General features: G+C 38.7%; 1 protein-coding gene across 1 annotated transcript in view; it reads right to left on the bottom strand.

Annotated features, from left to right (window-relative positions):
• The window catches only part of UTRN (utrophin), a 401,902-nt gene that overhangs the window by 339,751 nt on the left and 40,656 nt on the right, over positions 1-21,495 (bottom strand). The window lies entirely within an intron of this gene.

Here is a 21,495-nt window from a genome sequence, read left to right as displayed (position 1 = left end):
TCTTTGCCCAGATATATTACCCTAAAAGCTGCCGAGATCCTTATTCAAACTTCTGATGCAGGTAATGGCTTGCTTCTTTCAGGAAACAGCACAACAACTGCACTACCAAAGCTGTTGAAACAACTGCTGAAGTGCTTGCATTTTTAACCACTCTCAGCCTGGTTTTACTCCTGGATTAAGGACTGATCGGTCATGGACTGAACATATGGGAAGGACTGGGCAGCCAGACAGGCACCTACAGGCATGGCACTGAAGAAATATCACCTAGGGTCCAGGCGACAGCCAGATGGAGCCAGTAGGTACAAGGAGGGATTATGGGAGAGCACTTCCAGGTCAAAGCATGCGGAAGAGCAGGGGCCATCAGCTAAACAGAGTAAAATCTGCATCTCAGGTTGTTTTTAAGAGAGCCATTTGGGAGTCAAGTGCAATTTTATAAAGCCCATCTCACTAAACCAGGTTGAATCACCTCCAGCACAACCCTGCCCGTATCGCAGGTCACCTCTCGGGTAAACTGCACTGAGCAGTGCTACAGGCCAGACTATGCCTCATCATCTGCCCGTGAATGACAGTGGATTACTTCCTGACAAGACATTAGGCAAAGGAAATTCACCCATCATGGATTTTCAGACCTGCTTTCTGCAGCCAACCAGAAAAGGAATTGGATACATATGGTCTGTTGAAGGACTTAACCTCCAAGTCTATGTGGCAGACCATATCCATGGCAGATAGTCTTCCATTTGGCAAACTTAATTTGACAGTTTCATCCCAGATCATAATCTCCAAAAAGACCTTCAAGACTTCATAAGTTTCTTGACAGATCAGTTCTGGGATATGATTTGGGTGCCATAGCAAGCTCCTGCCCTGGATGCTGTCTTGCAGAACCTCTTACTGTCAGCTGGCACCCATTCTTCCAAGCCCCTTACCACAACAAATGCCAGCATGATATTCAGACCATCTGTCCCTTCATTGGGATGAAGCCACAAAAACCTGGGTTGAAACTTGTAGAGTGTTCCACTTAATGAAATCATGAAAAGGAAAACAATTATACAAGTCTGCAGAGAAATCAGATTATGATCAAAAGGCACTGCTGAAAAGAGTATAGGCTTCAAAAAGCAGCAGTTGAGACTGTTTTACAGTGAAGTTTTACCTATAAAACCCAGACAGCATTTACAAAATCCCCAAATTCTACCAGAAGATGCCTCAAGTAGATGATCTCAAAAGCTTGCTCTTTCATGTGAAATATGCATATGCAACTGATGCCATCATGTCTAATGTGATATAACTAGCCATGCATCTCTTACACACGGGCTACTGGTGCAGCAGAACAAGTGACCAGGTGTTTTTTGCATAATAAGCATGAACTAGCAATAGCAACATAGGCTTGGCCTGGACAAGAATAGAAGCCATATTAGTAAGGAATGTGAGGTAACAAGAGTTACAAAACTTAATAAGCTTTATGAAAGTTGTTCATGAAAACTTAAAATAAAGCCTCAGGTCTGGGCTGCTTTTAGGCTACTGCTGAAAAACCAGTCTAAAGCATGTCAAAGAGCAGGCACCTGCTGTAATGCAGTGGATAGCTGCCATTATGTCACCTTTCTGTGCTTCTCCCTTCTGTTATCTAAAATTCACCTAACATAGTTGAAATTTCTGTTATACCTTGAGCTCAATAAGAAAACAAGGCTAGACCAATGCAAGTTTTTTGTTTGTTTGTTTTGGGGGGGTTTTGTTTGTTTGTTTTTAAATCAAGTAGTTTTATAATGGAGCCCATGGTACCTGTATAGCAGGCCACGCTTAAAGACATCTAGTTGAAATCCAAGGTGTTCTGGGGGAATACAAATACCTAAAATATCTCATTAACCCTGCTTTCTTCCCTCCTTGAAATAGAGCTCCCTTGGCATCAAAGATGAAAATGAACTATCATCAGGATGCTCTGTGCAAAGTACCCATCTCAAAAGAGACTACCAAAGTCAAGAGCTCAAGTCCAGCTATACTGAAGAATGTCCATTTTTTCTTCTAGGTTTTTGCTTAAGAGACAGGAACAGGATCAGACAGGATTACTAATTGCCACTATTGAACTAAAAGAATTTCTTGTTAGTTTTGTACAAAAATTTAATTCCAAGTTCTGGCCATCCCTTTATAAGGCTTTCCATTTACAATAATTGCAAATACTATCTGCATTGAATGTATCAATAAAATAAGACTTAAATCTCTCTTTCAGCATAACTCAGTTTAAACATCAGAGAGGTTATTCAATTCTCTCCCTTTCCTGCCAATACCCAACTACATACATACCACAATGCTTTCCTAAGGCTTTATAGTATGGCTTTATAAATCCTGTGTGCTAGGAGCTGTAGCCCCCCCGTTCTTCAGAGCGCTTAGCCCCTCCATGCACAGTAGGGAATCACAATTCTTTTCCCGGACTTCAACATTACACCAGCTCCACCCTGTCAGAACTCCCTCAACAGGTCTTGCTCCCACAGCTCTCACACACACACACTCACACAGTTTTCAAGTATCAAATCTTCAGTTTCATTTAAGTACTCATTATGTGCATCACAGTAGTATATGTGGCATTTACTAAAAATCCCAACCTCTTCTTCCTTACTTCAAGATGAGGATTTTTTTTTTTAAGCCCTCCGACAAAAATGTCAAGAAAGCATTTTCCCAGTATAAACTACTTAATGTTTTCATCTCAGTCTCCCACGAAGATTATGAATTTATACACTCATATCAGCTTTTCAGTATCAGAGCATCCTTTCTACTTCAATTAAACAAGCAAACAAGCAGAAGTCACACAGTTGTTATTCCAAGTCTTCTCAAAGAATTCTACTTGGCTATAAAACCTACGGATAATACTTTTTCCAGTCAGGCTACACTTTCATGTTTGCTTTATAAGCCTCTGAAACTAGGATTTTAGTGAGTGGCCATTACAGCTAGGGTCATGTCAAACTTTCTGCTACAAATCTCTGGAAAGACAAGTTTGTAAATAAAACGCCAATACTTCATTAACAACAGTGATAAGTACTTTTATGCAACAAATTAATTTTCTGTAGATTTCTGTGAGTCTATGAAGGTAACCCCTGGAGGCTAAGAATGATTCACATAACAAATTAGCTACATTCAGTCAAAAAACAGTATTACCATTCAGTAGAGCATGTGGCACTACACACATACAACTTCTCAAGCAAGACATTAAAAATGTCAGCAGTCATAGATGAGTGAGAAACAAATTCACAGTCACTAAAATATTTGTGTTCTCTTTCATACTGCTGCAGCCTCAAAGTGAGCAGGGCTGCATAAAAGCAGAGGACAGAGTGAGCCAAATTCTGCTTCATCATTATACAGATTGTTTCCTCTGAAAAGTATGTCTTTGCCTGCCCTTAAGTCATTTAATGGACTTCTAATGGCTGACAGTCAGAACAGTTTGTTCCTTTAAGAGGAAATTAAAACAAACAAACAAACAAACAAACAAGCAAAAAAAAACCCCCACTGAACTCTTGTGACGACAACAGAGAAAAGAAAAGCTTCCTGTTCGGGAATCCTGTTTGCTGAATCTTGCTTGTTTCTGTTGTACAACATGATGTATGTCTATAAAACAAGAGTATACTCAAAACAAATGTCTTTTGTGATCGAATGCCCAAACTTTGTCCTGGCATTCAAACACTCCCACTAGTCACTCTTATAGCCCTACGTACCTCCTCCACCCTGAGCACTGTCCCCTAATTATATTACAGCACTTTCAAACTGCAGTTCATTTCCAATCTATTACTTTGTGATTATGATGTTCAGGAGCAAAAAGAAATTTAACTGCTCTAAATATAGAAGAGAAATAAAAGACAAAAACCTCACTGGGTTGTGGTTTGCCCTTCAGTTAACCTCTGGATCATACTGATAGTCAGCTTCCTCATTTTCCCAAAACGCATTACATTGTTACATGACAGAACTATGTTATTTAGTTTTTGAAAGATGAAGGTTATCACACCCAGAATAGCTGGCAGAGCAGCACTATAACGAGAGTGCCCTGGAGAAGTTTACAGACTGGACTGGGCAATTCCTGCGTTTTGTTTGCCAACAATTCTAGCAGAAATTACCAAGGGTCGTCTCCACCTCTTCATTTACACCTGAAAATGTAAGAAGGCAAATGTAAGTTCTCTTTTTCCACAGTAAAGGAATTAGCCTGTGGGTTTCAATTAAGACACCAGGAATGTAAAAAGTCAGAGACATCCCTTTGCCTAAGCCTTTAGGCAAGCAAAAGTGCATCTATGATAGATATCGCCCCATCCAGGTCTCACCTGCACCTGAGAACCTGACAACAGTAATGAGAGGCGAGAGAGTTTTTGTGTGCAGGCTTTTCTGGATAGAAAAAGCATTCAGCAAATAACTACCTTTCCCCCTCCCCCCCCCTTTTTTTTCCCTTCTTCAAACTCAAAGACTAATTCACATATAAAACAGCACCAAATTGGTGTCCAAAATTTGAGGATGGACACAAGCATAGTGTTTATCCCCACTAACAAAGAGGCATAAAGCCAAACAAACCACAAAGCATAGAGTTCACATCTACTTAGCTCACAGAACAACCTCCAATGCTCATCATGAGTATTGGGCTGTGACTTAGTACAGAATAAACTCAATTAGCAGCTCTGTTTCATCTAAAAGAAACACAAAGTAAAACTTAAGATTGTTCTGCAGATCACTTCTCTTGCAACATTATGATCAGAACAAATGGCTCCAACAACAGGCATTTGGCTTTGTAAGCTTTCACTTTCATATTGCAATTTTAATTCCTGCAATCAGTGGCAAGCACAATGGTTTTCCTCCATTCCTTCCCCTTCCCTCTCCAAACTTCAGTTGGGCAAAAATAAAACCAGCATAATAGTTTCTCCAGAGAGAAACCTGCACCTCGCTCACTGGTGTTTCCCACCAGCAGACGTCATCTGAAACAGAACACCACAGAAGAGTAATGAGGAATCCCTCTGGTTCTCACTAAAGCATACTGTGAGTCAAGGCTAAATTGTATTTACTTCACAATAAAAAAATCCCCCAGCAACTGATAACTTAGAAGAAGGCATCCTCACAGCTGAGGCAATATTAAAATAGCCATTTCCATACCTCCCAGCAAAAACAATCCAACACGCTATGCTCCCAGCCTCAGCATGCTGGAATGTATTTAAAAGGAAACTATAGAGAACACAAAAGCTCTCAGACACAGAAATAACACTGTGACACCACACAACAGGCCTTCTCCAACACCCACACTTATCAGTCAACTACTGTACTGTTTTCACATAATGACATTGCAAAAATAAAAATTCCAGGCCAAGTGTCACAACACCTCCAGCATACCTATTATCTGAGTGGCAGGTCAACGTTCAAGCATACGGGGCTGCTGTCAAGTCACCAGGGCCCTGAAATCCTGCTTTAAGTTTCCAGACAGCTAACAGGAACAGAGGGGTGCAAACCAAAGAACAGGCAGGAAGTACTGACAAAGGGCAAAGGGGATGGAGAAAGGAAAGGCCTGCAGTTCTCTGGAGACCTGGCTGCGGTAGGAGAAAGTCAATCCCCTGATCTGCCACAGCTTTAGAAAGTCATGGGGCCATGACTGTCTGCAGTAACCCAGATGTAACAGAAAACTGAGATACTGGAATGGCAGAAACACCACCACATGCAGCACTGTCAGGCCAAAAGAAGGCCCCAGATCATTCAGTCAGACACCTGTGTTTCAAGCTGGAAAAGTTTTTACCAAAATACTTAATTAGAGCAAAGTGTTTCTGCTATCAGGAAAGTGCACTACGGAAGAATGAGAGAAATTAAGTTATCACAAATGACAGAGAATGGACTGGATAATATGTGCCCAGTAGACATGAAAGGTCAAACCTCACTCACAGCAGACAGGAAGACACGTTCCCTCTCCCCATCTCCAAGATCCCAACCAATATGACTGGTAAGCAGAAAGAGAGGTGTGGGGAGGGGAGGATTCCTCTCCAAAAATCTGGTCATCACCATGTTCCTAAGCAGGCAAACAGGAGGGCACTTAAAGAGACGCTCAGCTCAGACTAAATCTATAGATAAATAAAAGGTAACAATTATAAACTAGATTTGCTACAGCTCGTTTTGTTACAAACACAGATTAAGTCTTTGCATTTCTGAGTGGTTACAAAGAAAACAGAATTGCTTTCCACAAGTTCATGTTAGCCACCTGCTCTTTTTCTCTGTCCAAATTAGAACTATTATTAGGCTCACTTGCATTTGTGGAGGTGATTCACAGGCTGTAAGGTCAGAGGAATCACTGTGATCATCTGGTCTAATCTCCTGCATAACACAGGCCGTAGAATCACACCAAGTAATTCCCACATACAGCCCAGCTGCATACCAGAAGCAGACACACACAACAGATGTTAGAAACCCTGCTCAGAGCAGGGTAAACAACATTGCTAGGGCATAGAAGGAAGCCCAGCCATAAACAGTGTGTTTGCAAATCTCTCTCCCGGCTAGTTATGGTGACAAATTTCAAACCAGAAAGACATCACAAATGACACTGTTCACCATCTTCAGGAAACAGTGCTCACAGTACAAAAGATTCACATCATTTTCCGCATATTACTCTGTGGTACTCTGTGGCCAATTTTTGAAAAACAAAACAAAAAACTTACATAGGAGTCAACTTTTCAGAAGTTTTAATAACTGCCTGGAAAAATAGACCTGATATGACAGAAGGAGATAAAGTAATATCCCAGAAAGAGCCTTTCACAACAAATTAGAGATACAATATATTCCATGCAGTGCTCTACAAAGTTCTGAAGTTCTTCCCAGGGCCCAGAATATTTGAGTAAGACAAAGGCTGAGTTGCTATATGCAATATGGACAAGGTAGCCACATTTCATATAACAAAACAAACAAAAAAAACACAACTGATCAGACAGATTATATCCTGCTCTGTGTCAGGTGGGTAAAGTAGTACTCTGTAAGGTTCTCATTAAAATCATTGAATTGGAGTTTCCCCCACTCATATTCCAGAGTCTCTCTCATCCCAACTCTGTTAAAGCAAGAGGTTTTCCTACTTTATTTTTCCCAAAGCCCAAAGACTGCAAACCCAAAGTCTCTTAATTGCCTGTTCTCCCACGATCACTCCAAAATCCTGAAACCTTTCCCGACATCGCTTCAGAGCTGCCCATCTTCCTTCCAGGCTCTTCCATGCATCTCTCCACCTTGCCCAAAATTGCCTTTCACCAGTCCTTCATCGCTACTGCTCTAAACCTCTCTGGGTCAACAGCTTTTCCTATACAAATAAAAACCATTTCCTGAGCAACAGGCTAATAATGCTTGGCTCCTATGTGCTCCAATTTCCTGAGAGGTAAACTAATAATGGCTTCTTGCATATGTGTATGTGCCCCAGCAGTGACCTCACCTCCTCCCCGTGCCTGCTCCGACCTCTCAGTGCAACCTCCCATCTTCCCCAACCCACAAGGTACAGATGGTGCAGAGCTGGTTATGCACTAGATGTTACCATACACATGCACACATACACACATAGACGCTGACTGGCAAGCCACTAGGCAACAGAAAAAACAACTACAGATATTATGAAAAGCCTCTTCTTCAGTAGAGACATTGTGTTGGGTGCCTTTTCTTCCTCCAGCTACTGGCTTTCACAGAACCTGAAGTATTTAATAGACTTTGTGACATGAAAATTGGATCAAATGTTCCACTGGTTAGTCCAGATTTGGCCAGTTTTTGCAGGAGGAAAAGGAAAAACAAGCATAATCAGTGTCCTTTTCTCAGGAAAAGGAGATTAATTAATGGATTTAAAGAAGTTGAATATGTTATTAAGCAAAAGCAGCAAAACAGTTAAAAAAAATTACACAAGTACTATTTAAATTCACCTGCAAATGAGCTAACTAAATATCACCTGATACAGGGAATATAGGTGTCACTTCAGCGACAGTAACTTGCAGACCAGAATTACTTAGAAACAAACTGAATTTATAACTATACGAAATTTAAATCTTTCCTAGGAGTCTGGTATAAGACATTCATAACTTATTATAACTCAATTGCCAAAGTTGCTAAGCAAAGGTTTAGATTTGCTGGGTTTAAATATCAAATTTCTGATGATATTTAGAAGTTTCATTTTAAGAGAAGAAATAGCATACATATACTTGGGCGTCCTCCACAAAATGTAACAAAAACTTTATTTTCCAGTACTAACTCATGGATTTAGAAAATAAAACAGTAAAGAATTGTCTTAGAAAGCAATAAACTCTTTTTCCCACTTGGAATTAAATTTCCAGACAAAAAAAAAATAGGCAACAGATCTTATTTAATATATCCCTTATAAACTTCATAAATGTTATAATCACTGCAATACCAATAAAAGACTTCTAGCACTTTCATATGAATACCTCAAAGCATCCCACAAGTGTCACAAGCTTCACCACCCACATGAACACAACACTATTCATTTTGCTACCAGGAAGATTAATAAACTTTTGCATTAAAGTGTTTTCACAGACTCACCAAACAGCTAAAGTTGGAAGGGATCCTTGGAAATCATCTGGACCAACCCCTTGCTCAGAACAGGATCACCTAGAGCAGGCTGCCCAGGACCGTGTGCAGACAGCTTTTGAATATCTCCAAGGATGGAGACTCCAGAATCTCTGTGGGCAATCTGCTCCAGTGTTCAACCACCCTTACAGTAAAAAAATTTTTTCTTATGCTTAAATTGAATTTCCTGTGTTTCAGTTTGTGCCCATTGCCTCTTGCCCTGCCACTGGGCACCACTGAAAAGAGTCTGACTCCAGCTTATTTACACCCCCCTTTCAGATATTTTTACACATTGATCAGATTCTCCTGAGCCTTGTCTTCTCCAGGCTGAACGGCCCCAGCTCTCTCAGCCCCTCCTCATATCAGATGCTTCAGGCTCTTCATCATCTTTGTGGCCCTCTGTTGGACTAGCCCTAGTAAATTTGTCTCTCTCTTGTACTGGGGAGCCCAGAACTGGACCCAGCACTCCAGCTGGCCTCACCAGGGCTCAGTAGATAGGAACATGTCTAAGATGATGTCACATGCTCATAGTAAAGAAAAGGAATGAATGAAGGAAGAAGGATGGAAGCAACCTACTGGTTCACTGAGTATTGTTTCTGTTATTGCAAACAAGTATGTTGCACAGTCCTCTTTCACAAGCTTGCCAGCATCTAACTTAAAGCTCATTCAATCACTTGCTAGAAAACTTTTCACTAACACAATTTCTCTTAACAGGCTAGGTATTGGAATGATTCTATATTATTTTGTGGCCAGCTTGTAACCATTTATTCATACACTAACATGTTTATTCTATTCACAACCCAAGACTTGCACCAAACCCTGTTACTCTTACAAATGCCAGGCCAGGCAATGCTTAGAAGACAGAACAGAAAATAAAACAGACAAGCAAACCCCTAACACAAAATATTCCTCAGCTCAAACTGTTATATGCTCAACTCAGCAACAAAGCTGAGCCCCAACCTAACACAGAAATCACATGGGCAAATAAAAACTAATAATAATAATTTTGTTTCCAGACAGGCTAACTCTGAACTTCAATAGCTATTTTGTCGAGGATCAGAATCATGCTGATGACTGTAAATTATTTACCTCAGCCTATTAACCTTTGTAATTACTAAGAAGGAGCCTGAAATGTAGATGGCTTACAGCAAGTCCATAAAATTAGTTTGTTCTAGTGGTGCTCTAAAGAAAAAGGAAAAGGAGTTAAGGAAAAAAAAAAAAGTAGAAGAAAACAAGCAACCACTATCAGCCAGACACTGATGAATTAAAATCCAAAATATTTGATAAAACAAAAACACATACTCTCATTTCTATCCTTAAAATATTCTAGCAAGACCAACACAAAACCATCACCACAAATTAACCAGCTCCTATCTTCTCATCATCTGCCCAAAATACTCGAAGTGTTTGGTATTGTTATTGAGTACTAGTGAGGAAGATCAAGAAGGCATGTCCATGTCTTGAGACAAGGAATATTACTTTTCTCAGCCACATCCCTTTACTGGCCAAGGAAAAGTACCACTGGGGGAGAGAGAACTCTTATGCAGAAAAAATGTGATACTAAACATAGCTTTGAACAGTCAGTCTATGCAGAAATTACTGTTCTTTCTCCAGAGGCAAGTAGCAACACATTCATACAAGTGTGTTTTATTCAATTCATGTATTTAGTGAGACTTTTCTTATAATGAGGAAAGAATAAAAGAGAAATTGGAGTAAAGTGTTATGAATGTCCCTTCTTATGGCTTCTGGCAAAGACAAGAATTTTTGTCATTTGATCAGAATAGCTGTAGATCTAGACACTGCTAGTCCTATATCTTAACGAAGCTCTCATTTCCTTCCATGGCTTAGTCATTAATTAGATTCCAAAGTTGAACTCCCTCCCTGATTAACTGCTTTGAGAGTACATAAATTCCATTTTGACAATTGCAGAATAAATATCTGGAATGCACTGAAACAAGTGTTTTCGCAATCAAACAAGCCACTGAGCATCTAATCAGTGTGAGTCCCCAGATGACATCTCATTTCATTGCAGCAAGCTCTCTTGTCAGGACATACCATTCCAAACTGGCTGCCCCAGAACACACAAACAAGATGCAGAAACAGAACAGTCAAAAGGAGAGCAAACAAGGTTCAAAGTGCATCAAGACTTTTGCAGATCCTGAACCAAGGGGTTTCAGTAGACAATTGTTTATCTAATGAATTACGCATACACATACCCTGTGCTTTTATTATTTAATTACCAACTTCTGGTAGGACTGTGATGAAACCCAAACAAATGTGGATTTTGAATACTGTCACTCTAACCCTTAAAAGGGTTTCTGAGGGCATGCGAAATTTGAATAGAGACATCACCTAGAAACTGGCTACACAGAAAGAAAAATCACCTAATGAAAGCAAGTAATTACAAGTCAGATAATTATAGCTGCCTCCAGCAACATCTCTGATAGATGTAACAGACACAATCCTTTCCTGGGTACATTTTATGAAATCGTTCTGACACATCTTCCCAGATTTTAAAGAAGTTGCATACCGTGTAGACTCAGGATTCACAGTCCTTGACTGTTCAGGTGAGGCAAGAGAAGAGTTTAAGGCTCCCCCACTTTCCACTTCGCCCTTTGCCAAAAGTTAATGTCCCTGCAGCAGAGCAGGTGGTGTCTACACCTCAGTAACTGAGGTCTGCAGCCTGAATACTGCTAGCCTGAATATCAAGATTAATGACAGTAACCAGCAGTGAAAGCAAGACAAACAAGGGTACTAGTATAAATGAGCTAAAAAAGCAGTCAGGTGAGTTTAAGGAGTTAAGAGTCCTCAAAAAGATTGATAATTTCTGGCTGAAGAAATCCCTGAATTGTGAACCATTGCAAAGTAAAGGTATATTAGAGGAAGTGCCACTGGATACCTTGTATCTAGCTGTGGACACTATCACAGGCTCCACAGTGGGCTACACAGACCTTCTGTCTGACCCAGTACTGCTCTCCTTCTGGGAACTTCTCCAGGCACCACAGCTAAATCCAACAGGAACTGTTAATCAGAACACACAGTTTGAAGAAATTTAAATAGCATAAACAGTTCATCAGAGCAATTTCAAAGTTGAAACAGCTAACACAGAAGATTATCTTGAGACTAGTTCAGTAACAGTGGTCAAGATCCTTTAAAACTAGACCTGCATAGCAATTTTGACTTGACTAGATAGTAACGTTTTAAACACTACTTAGTAATTTCCCCCATAGAAGGCCTTTGTGTCTTTGAATGGTCTATAATGAAAACTAGTTTGCATCAAAAGAAGAAACATTGTGAGATTTAGTGTGAAAAAAAGTTTTACTTTTTTGCTACTAATGGGCAAAAGTCAGTGTCTAAGCGCAGATGTACGCTACTGAGTTTTGCTGGTACAACTACATTGTCTTGGTATGTGAAAAATTTGTATGGACATCACTATTCAACAAAACCTCTGGCAGAGCCAACACTGTGTCAAGAGTGAGCAGCTTTTGCTGGCTTAATTCACGTATTTTGGGCAGAAGAGTATAACTACATGTAAATTAACTCTTTCTGCCAGTATGGAAGAGAGGCTATACAGCAGAGCAACAGGAAAAACACAAAATACAACTTCTGTAGCTGGCAAAAGAATTAAGTGTAATACAAAACTTGATTATTTTCTCAATTTAAAGGTTTATACAGGAATTTCAGAGCATTTGGCTCAAGACACTTTAGAAACAAAAATATTGACACTTTTCCAGTGTCGTATTGGACTAAAATCACAGGAACAGCACTTAAAAAACAAACAAAAAGCCACTGGACAGTATCACCATTGCTGCCTCACACATGCTTTTCTAACACAGGGGGGAGAATTTCTTCAGAAGCTTTTGCACACACCCCCGTCCCTCCTCCCAAAAGGAAAAGTATTCGTTAGTAGCACTAAATAATGGTTCTTACTGTAATCAATTAGTACTGAACAAGTATTTCCAGTAGACCTCCCAAAACAAATACGTGATACAAGCACATCTAAAGCAAGCACTGTGCTTAAAGGCATGGTTAAGAATCGTATCTTAGTCTGAGACAGGAGATTAGAGCCTTATCTGCACATCCCTGGCTCTCCCAAGAACCAGCCAGAGGTTACAATCTCTTCAGACCTGCTGATATAAATACTCCCAAGTATCAACCAGCTCTGCTGAAGTTGAAGCAGATCATTCAGGCATATATGAGTAGGTTGCAAAGGGTCTGGATTAATGTTTCTCTGTTTAGAGGAGAAGGATCAAAAAGGGAGGGAAAGGACAAGGGATAAAGCGGAGATGCCATCCCAGAAACAGACAAAAGGACCAGCTGTTCATCAAAGCAAAGAGAAACACCTTTGTGTGTCCTCCTAACAGGTCAAAAGAGACTTGCTTTCTCTTAACTTACATTTGCTCTTTCTGCAAGTGAGAAGGCTACTAGAACAAATTTAATTAGGTTCATACACATATGCAAGAATTCCGAATTTCAAAGTCTCAACGACATTAATTGCACATAACAAAAACAGTGGGGAACGACAAAGTTCGGTAGTTAAAATATATATATATATGCATTTCATACTGTTCAGGTTATGCAAATGGAAGTAACACATTAATAGAAGTAATGAAGTTTGTTATTTCTAAAACATCAGAAGGACATCGCCATTTCAAAAAGAACAAACCACTCAAAGTGGCTTGAGTGAAATAAAACTACAAAACATACTGTAGTCCACACAAGCTGCCTCTAAATACTTAGTTTTGTATACTATATCTAGATATGAGAAAGATAGGAGGAACGTGTGCACACAACTATAAAATGAAAAGTGAGAGAAAATATCATACAACATAGCGTGTACTTTTAACCCAATTTCTTAGATCCTTTTCTACAAACGTAAAGGCAAAAAAAGTTTTATTTTAATCATTCTGCAATCTTAACTATCACAAGCAACTTCAGTCCTTCTGCCAGTTATCCCTGCACCACACAATGCAAAATTAAGAGTAATTTGATTGTTAAAATTTACTAAGAGATTGCTTTACTTCACCTTCTATTTTGCATATGTACACTGAGTTGCTGGCTGATCAATCCCAAGAATGAATACACTCACACACGCACAGAGTCATCTTGATTTTATAAAATAGAGGAGTCTTAAAGCAATTCTCCTCAATGCTCCACATGGTATTACAGCAATAACAGGTCAGAGAACCTTGACTAAACATAGGATATAGTTATCCTGAATTAGGCAGTGGGTATTGTTGCTTACTGCTCTAACCAAGGTTTCGTCCCCTGCCTAAACCCACAAGGGCAGTACAATGAAACAGAAATACTCTGCGTCTTCTTCAGTTTATTATTATTTTTATTTTTAAAATCCCACCCACAAAGCCACAGCAATGGGAAGCTGTAGTGACACATTGATGTGCGCTTTGGGAAGAAATTAGGTATGCTAAACTGGCAGGGGACAGTTGGTACTTTTGCCTTGAAAGTGAAGCAGAGAGGAAGATATAATATTTAAAAAGAGAGCTAGTCTCTGGCTGTTTAATAATTGCTTGATACTTAAAACACTAACAATGTTATCGTACCTGTAACTCAGTCAAATTCCATTTTCTACCTCTAAAGCTCTTTTAAATTGGCCTTCTTTACCATACAACAGCTTCTTAAACCACTATAATATGAATACCTTAAACACCTTAATATTAAACAGCCAATCCAAGATTTCTCTTCAGCTGTTTGTTACTTTAGACAACAGTCACAAAAAGCAATCACAAAATCACTTAGGTTTTTAAAAACAAAATCCCTCTGGTCTATAACAATGGCATAAAAAGTTTAATTCATGTGATGCTGATTAGATCTTTACATTTGAACTTCTCTCTAATTTGATGTTACCTACCATTTCTAGTTTTCCACAGTACTGCTTCTACTCTAAGGCTACTCTTTAAATACACAATATTTTGTGAACCATATACACAAATTTAGCTGCAGTATAAAAAAGAAAAATAAAATTTAATAATCTGGAAGAAGCAAGGAAGTGGGAAGCAGTAGTAATGATACATGGAAGAGCATATGAACTCATGCACATGGCTGTCTGAAATACCACAAAGCAAGCTGCAATACTCTGTTCATATTTCAAATTCTCCAGTGCTGACACATGACCAACCTGTGACAGAAGGAGGATGATTTACAAAACCCAAGTATTCATGAAACCTACCACATCAAAGTCAAAAGGAAGGAATTCCTGCAACTGCACTTTTAGTTTACCAGGTGGTCTAGCAGGACCAGAAGCACTTTGAACATCATAGTCACCTACCTGCTATTTGCTCAAATAGCACAAGGAACATTAAGATTATCATTGTTCAATACTTCTGGAAAGGAGAATTTATGTTTGAAGGATAACTGAGATGGCCAGAAGCTAAAAAGTCTTTCCTTTTTTATACAGTTATGCTACTAACCATTGCTATAATTCCCCCTCAAAATCTCATGGCCCAACTTACAAGGGCTTGGAGAATGCTAAAAAGGCAGTATGGACTGGAATATGGCTTCCTAGCACTATCCCGTAGCATCTTTTCAGTCCAGCTGTAGGCTGACATGACTGGCTTCACAAAGACTTTTGCAGACCTCTTTTTGTTCAAATATAGAAACCTCAGATTTTTAGGATGACAGGCAAAAACTCAGTGAAAGGAAAGAATGTAAAGGCTGGACCACCAGTATCAAAGAGAAGACTACCAAGAAGGCTAGGAAAAGAAAGACACGCCAAGTTTTTTTTTGCTCTCAACAGTATTAGTGTGACTAAGCACTGACTTAACAACCTATTATACTGGTTTGAATTTTGGTATATTTAATTACAGCCTTCTACATGCAAGAGACTTGTCTTCAGTCCTGCAGAGAGAAGTATACAATGAAAAAAAATAACAACTTGCCAAAGACTAAACAAACAAAAGCTGAGAAGTTTCAGTATTGTCTATAATCAGAGTCACATTTCTCCAGTCTTCCTATTCACATCATGATGCTTCATTATAATTCCTCAAGTCTTTGCATGGCTGTAGAAAGAATTGCAAAGGGTGACTACTAATATTCTTGCCCTTCAAATGGGGGATGTAATTTGGGTTCAGTAAGGGAGCATTAGAAGATGACACAGAACTCCACCCACCAAGCTGCAGTACCTGCACCTCCTGGCAATGAATATTATGGAAAAGTTGAAGATCTTCCAAAAAAAATTAATTTCTACCTTTTATTCCAAATCACTAGCAGAGAGGAAAAAAAGCCATACAAGAAAGCAGTATGTGAGTGTGTGTATATGTTATTTACAAAAGGTTAAGACTGAGCAATGATGAAATACAATGTTCACGTTTAGATTATCGTGTCTTCTCCAACCCTGTGACTAAAGTTCATCATCTGGCTTCTGGAATATGTCAGTCTCCAAACCACAGAACAGCAGCAGGGAATTAAGGGAGATGTGGGGAACAGATACAAATTAAGACACAAAATCTCACATAGTTAAGACAGAAATACATAAATGTCATATTACTGCAATATCAAAAAGGGGTAGAGGAAACAAGGGCCTGCAAAACTGAAGGTATTTTTCAAAGCACTTCAAAGTACTGCAGCATAACAGAAAGGAAAGGAAAAAGATGAAGCCAGAAAAATCCCCCCCCCCCAAAACAACAACAAAAATGCAGCCCACCAAGCTATTAGCAATATCATACTTGAGGAAAGTTAAGAAAATCACCACTTAACCACATCAGGGAGCTTTCTCCCCCCAATAATTTCTTTGATAACATAGGTCACTGTTTCAGAACTTCACATTTTGACTCTCTCCACCATATATTTGGTATGTGTTTATCTCAAAGGTAAAGGCTCAAGAATTCACTTACACTGGCAGCAAAACACCACAGAAGAATGAATATACAAAGATGGAGAAACAAGAAGAAAAGCTTTCATTATATCTGTATCTATATATAAAGCACTATTCCATTGTAAAACAATCAATAATAACACAAGTCAATCAGTTGATCTAGTTGCTTCAAAAGCCACTGAGAGCTACTGCTTTAGGAAGAACTAAGCCAATAAAACTTTTCCAAGGAAACCTGTTGCTCTCTGAGCTGCATGAGCCATTGAATAGGAATTTCTATGAACACTAGTATCATCTTTGTTGTGCTCCCATGAACTACACTATGAAAAATAAGCTGGCTCTGGAGTGATTCATAGTGCAACATCCAATTAGCAACTGAACTGGGATCAGTGGCTGAAGCAGGACTGGATGCTAAACTACTGAAGTGATGAAGAAAATGTATTTTTTTTTAAATCCTCCAGACACTGACAATTTGTGTTACATAATATATAAGGATATGTTTCTTAAATGGCTAGAGTGAATTTTTTTAAGCTAGCCAAATGGTCTCCTACTTTACAGATAAAGAGCACTGTATGACTATTTACTTACTGGTGAAGACTCTGCTGTATATAATGTTCAAGGATATTTTCTCTAGGACAATGTTATCATTAGAATACAAAGGTTTTGCCAACATGACCTGACCCGCTCCCTATCACACTGGAATGTGCTATTTTCTAGGTGTGCAGGTTTGTGCGTGCTGCAGTAGGGACTGGAGACAGGTAGCGAGAAGGAATAAGGAATGCCATGCTGGGACTTCAGCAAGAGGGGCTAGAAAACATCTGTTTCTTCTGTACATGCTGACTACAAAACAGTCTTACTGCTTCTGCAGGCTACTTCAGTTGAAGCTGTTAAAAAACAATGCAATAGTTAATTTAAACACAGAACAGCAAAATATTTCACTTGCTTAGCAGCTGATCAGTACCTGTTTCTAAGATGCTGCAAATATTTAATACAAATCTGCTGACTTTTGCCTTAAAATAGATTTTGTTTGAATTGTTTTTATAAAGCAGGTTCAAGGAAACCAAGTGTCAGCCAAACCTTGCTTCTACCAGCTGCATCTACTTGAGCATATTTGCTAAATCATATTTTGAATTACTTTCAGATCTACTTAAAGTTAGGTTTATTTCAGAGCAAGAGCCCATTTTTACCAGATGGAAGTTTTCAGACCACGAGTTTTTAAGCTCAGGCACTTGCTGAGGGTTGACTGCACACATTAGTGGAGAAGAAAAAGAAAAAAAAAAAAAGAAAAAAAAACCCCACACAACAGCTTTTCTGAAGTTAAAAAAAAAAAAGAGCAATAACAATTTTATTTAAAGACATTATTTAAATAAGTAGGCTTTTTCATTCTCACTGGCCTTAGAATTCCCCAAATACATTACAAGACAAACTCCTAAAACACCTTCTGCTATCAAGATAAACCAAATGAGCACAGCCTGCTTACAAATTCACTGTTTCTATGCAAGCAAAAGTTGTTTTTGCTGCACGGTCAATCAAGAGCTAACACAAAAAAAAGCTTTCTACGGGCACACACATCTCAACCATATATACATACTCTACAATAACGACTCTGAAAGACAAGCAACACAAAACATAGTTCACATTTTGTGCTGCATAGGAGCTAAGCCTAAAACAGAAAAGGAGTTTTCTGCTTTAATTCACCTGAACATACATGGCCTGTGATAATTCGACCCAGATACTATTTAGATGCACTGTCCTGGGATCTACACTCCCTACATTTCTCTTCATGCTTTATTCAACTCCTACTCGAGATATCTGTACTTAGCTAGTAAGCTTGAAAGTAACCTGGAAAAAAAAGGTTAGAAGTTGTGCTTTTGTCTCCCTTCTCTGCACTTTTTCTTAATATTTACTTTGTAAATCTTAAAGATTTGGGTCTTATCTGGAGTGAGACACTAGGTTTTTGCATAAGGCGGAGGGTGTGGGGATTCCAGCTTTACTGATCAGCCCACTTTCTGTCAGGTCTAGCACCACACTTCTTACAGCCAGCCTCCTTTAAGATGATCCCCTCTCCCCTTTTTAGTCACTTCTTTTCATCTGCACATCACAGTTCAGGCTGCTATGCTGCAACTAGATGCAAACTAGATGACCAAAATTAGCTTCAAAATGTTACAATACATAATACAGCTGTATATAAAGTCTTACGAGGTAACTGGAAAAGAGAAGCATTCTATGCTACGTTCCCTTTGAACTCAGAGCAAGATATGGGTGTTTCAGAGAGTAACTGGGGTTTGAGACTCCCTTCTGCACCACCTGCTTCCTCCCCACCCCAAAAGCCACAGGCACCCAGTGCATCACAAACACTGTCACAACCCACACTGATGCCTCTGTGAAGTCCTGCCTAACCTGCACTGCCTTGCCAAGGCTGCTTCATTTCCTCCCACCAGTGGGTTGAGTGCAGTTCCTAGGTCTCCAGTCTAACAGCCACAGCTGACTTTTATATTGCATATTTAAAATAAATACTATGAAAATTCTTTACAAACTGTGTGTTGGAAAAACTCCATTTACCACTAAAATGCAAAAAGATACAATTTCAGAATAGCTCTAGTCTATCTAGAAGCACAACTATGATTACCTTGTGTGCCAAAAGGTTAAACATCTAAAGAGCATTTTACACCCTGTGCTTATTACAGGCATGAGGCAAAGCTGCTCTTGATCCTCTGTACAGCACAGGAGACAATTGGAGGCAAAGGTCAAATCCAAGCAGTACTTATGTATTTTAGTCGGTCAAGTTATACTCCCACACAGACCATCTGCAAGCCAAAATATAACACACACACACACCCCACACACACACCCCAAACCATAGGCACCCTGCTCTGGCCTGAATGGCAGAACTGTCCTGCCTAGTCAGTGATGACTATACTAACTGCCGTAAGGCTTCCTTGCTGCAGTTTATGCAGAAAGTGTTTCCCCATAGCTCAGGACAGAATATCAGATAAGACAGCAAGCTAGTTTAACAGACCATTAAAATAATAATAATAATAATAATAATAATAATAATAAAGAATCCAGCATAACTTCAGAGGACAAAACTCTTTAAGGTATTTTTACTGCCATGAAATTAAATAAAAAAAAACACCACACCATGATGGATGCTGTGTGCACGCAAGGAAAGCATATTATGGTTTTGCATGCAATCATTCATATTAGTGCAGTTAGGATCAAAAAATTTAACAGGATTGTTTTCTAACATTCATTCATTGCTAAAACAATACCTCTCAGAAGGGTAACATCTATTGTGTTGCCAGCAATATTTTGGGTTTCTCTTTCAAAAGACAAAAAACAATAAAAAGAGTATGTTAAAACAGGCATGTTTTTCTCCTCAGTCACTGATGACTAAGTCATTCAAATACCAAAATACTTCCAATAGTAGGTTAGTATCAGAAGTTGAAATAGGAAAATACACTGTTTGATTATTTGCAAGACAGCAACGAACACATTTTAGAATTAGCTAAAAATGCAAATGGTATGCTCCAAGTGTTTTAATTCTGTCTATGTATCAGCATTTGCAACTCTTACTGCTAACACTGATATAATTAGTTTTGTCTACAGGTCAAAAGAAGGAGAAAGAGTATTTACTGCCATTTAATAGTCCATCCTATTTACTGCTTACTACAGCAAAGTACACTATCAGTAAGTCATCATTTGATATTGAAGTCTATTAATGAACATTTTCTCTCATTTTTCCTAAACTATCAAATGACTTTCATTATTGTGGGAGACTGTGCATGCATGCAAGATTGCTAAATGAAAGGCTGAGGCATGTCCCCACAAGAAAGTTATCTGTATAACCCACACTTGATTTTTTTTTTTTTTTAAAGGGTACTAGAGTTACTTTTTGTAGATTAGATAAGGAATGCTCACATGAGATTTCAAGACAACAGTTAGAGGAATGATGGTGAGGCATCAAGTGACTGGATTTTATTTTTTACAGAGTTCTAAGAATTCCACTATATAATCTTCAATCTCAAACACTATTATGAGCAGGCAGAAGCTTAAAACATACATTGAAAGGAAAGTTACAACAAGAATTGATAACACATTATATTTAAATTCATGATCAAACAATTTAAAACCTGTATCATAGTAAAATCAGAGAAAAGAAAAAGGATTTTATTTAGTTATACAGATTAATTTTCAAATATTCAATTCCATGTTTATATTTCAGGAACTAGAAAGATCGTAATCTTATTTAGTTGCTTCCTGAGGTAGAACTGGGGAAGCAGCAACTAACTTTCTCTTTAGAGAATTGTATGCCTGACAGAAGTTTGACAAAATGCTGTATGTGGTCTGTCTGTATGAGGGATAATGTAGCTTGAAGAGTCCTATATTTAGAAGGGATCTACTGTTTCACTTTCAAGAAGTATGGATTTGATTATCTCTTCACTACCTTAAATGCAGCAGCTGAAGTACTTATTTTCTATATATATACATATACAGAAAGATTATGGTCACAGAGGCCAAGTAAATATTGATTTTATTATAGCTGAGCTTAAAGTAGAAGTTAATTTCAATGGTCTGTACAAAGTGTTTTGTTAATTGCTTAAAAAAAATATATATATATATATAAAATTGTATTTTACAACTTATTAAACCTGATAAGAACCTTTTAAAATAATCTGAAGCTTAAAATGATTGAGCTCTACAATTCTAGTAGGGAAAAGGTATATCTGAGGGGAAAAAAAAGTGACGTTAAAAGCTACATCATTTCACCAACCCATCGCACAAAGCATGATTCTCTGTTGCTGCCTGAGGAAGGTGGTCCTGAAGTGTTTGTTCAGAGGTCAGACACTCAAAAAGGTCAGTCCCACAAAAGCACGGAGCTGGAAGCAGCCACCAACACAAGCGGGAATAGATAGGGTACGTGACCTGCCCGGTCAGCATGCGCTATCTTTTTATCAAGCGAGTCTGATGGTGGGGGCAGGGGGAAGCATTCCCTGTTTTAGACAGTTTAGTAGAACAATAGCAAATACATGATCTTTTACTAATACGTTCACAGTTCAAGTATCTGCCCAGCCCACTTCGTATTCCAGGCATAAAACTTAACCCTGCATCTATAATATTACAAA

Source organism: Apteryx mantelli, chromosome 3, assembly GCF_036417845.1.
Source record: "Apteryx mantelli isolate bAptMan1 chromosome 3, bAptMan1.hap1, whole genome shotgun sequence".
NCBI lineage: Eukaryota > Metazoa > Chordata > Aves > Apterygiformes > Apterygidae > Apteryx > Apteryx mantelli.
This window is presented reverse-complemented; position numbering and strand designations above follow the sequence as displayed.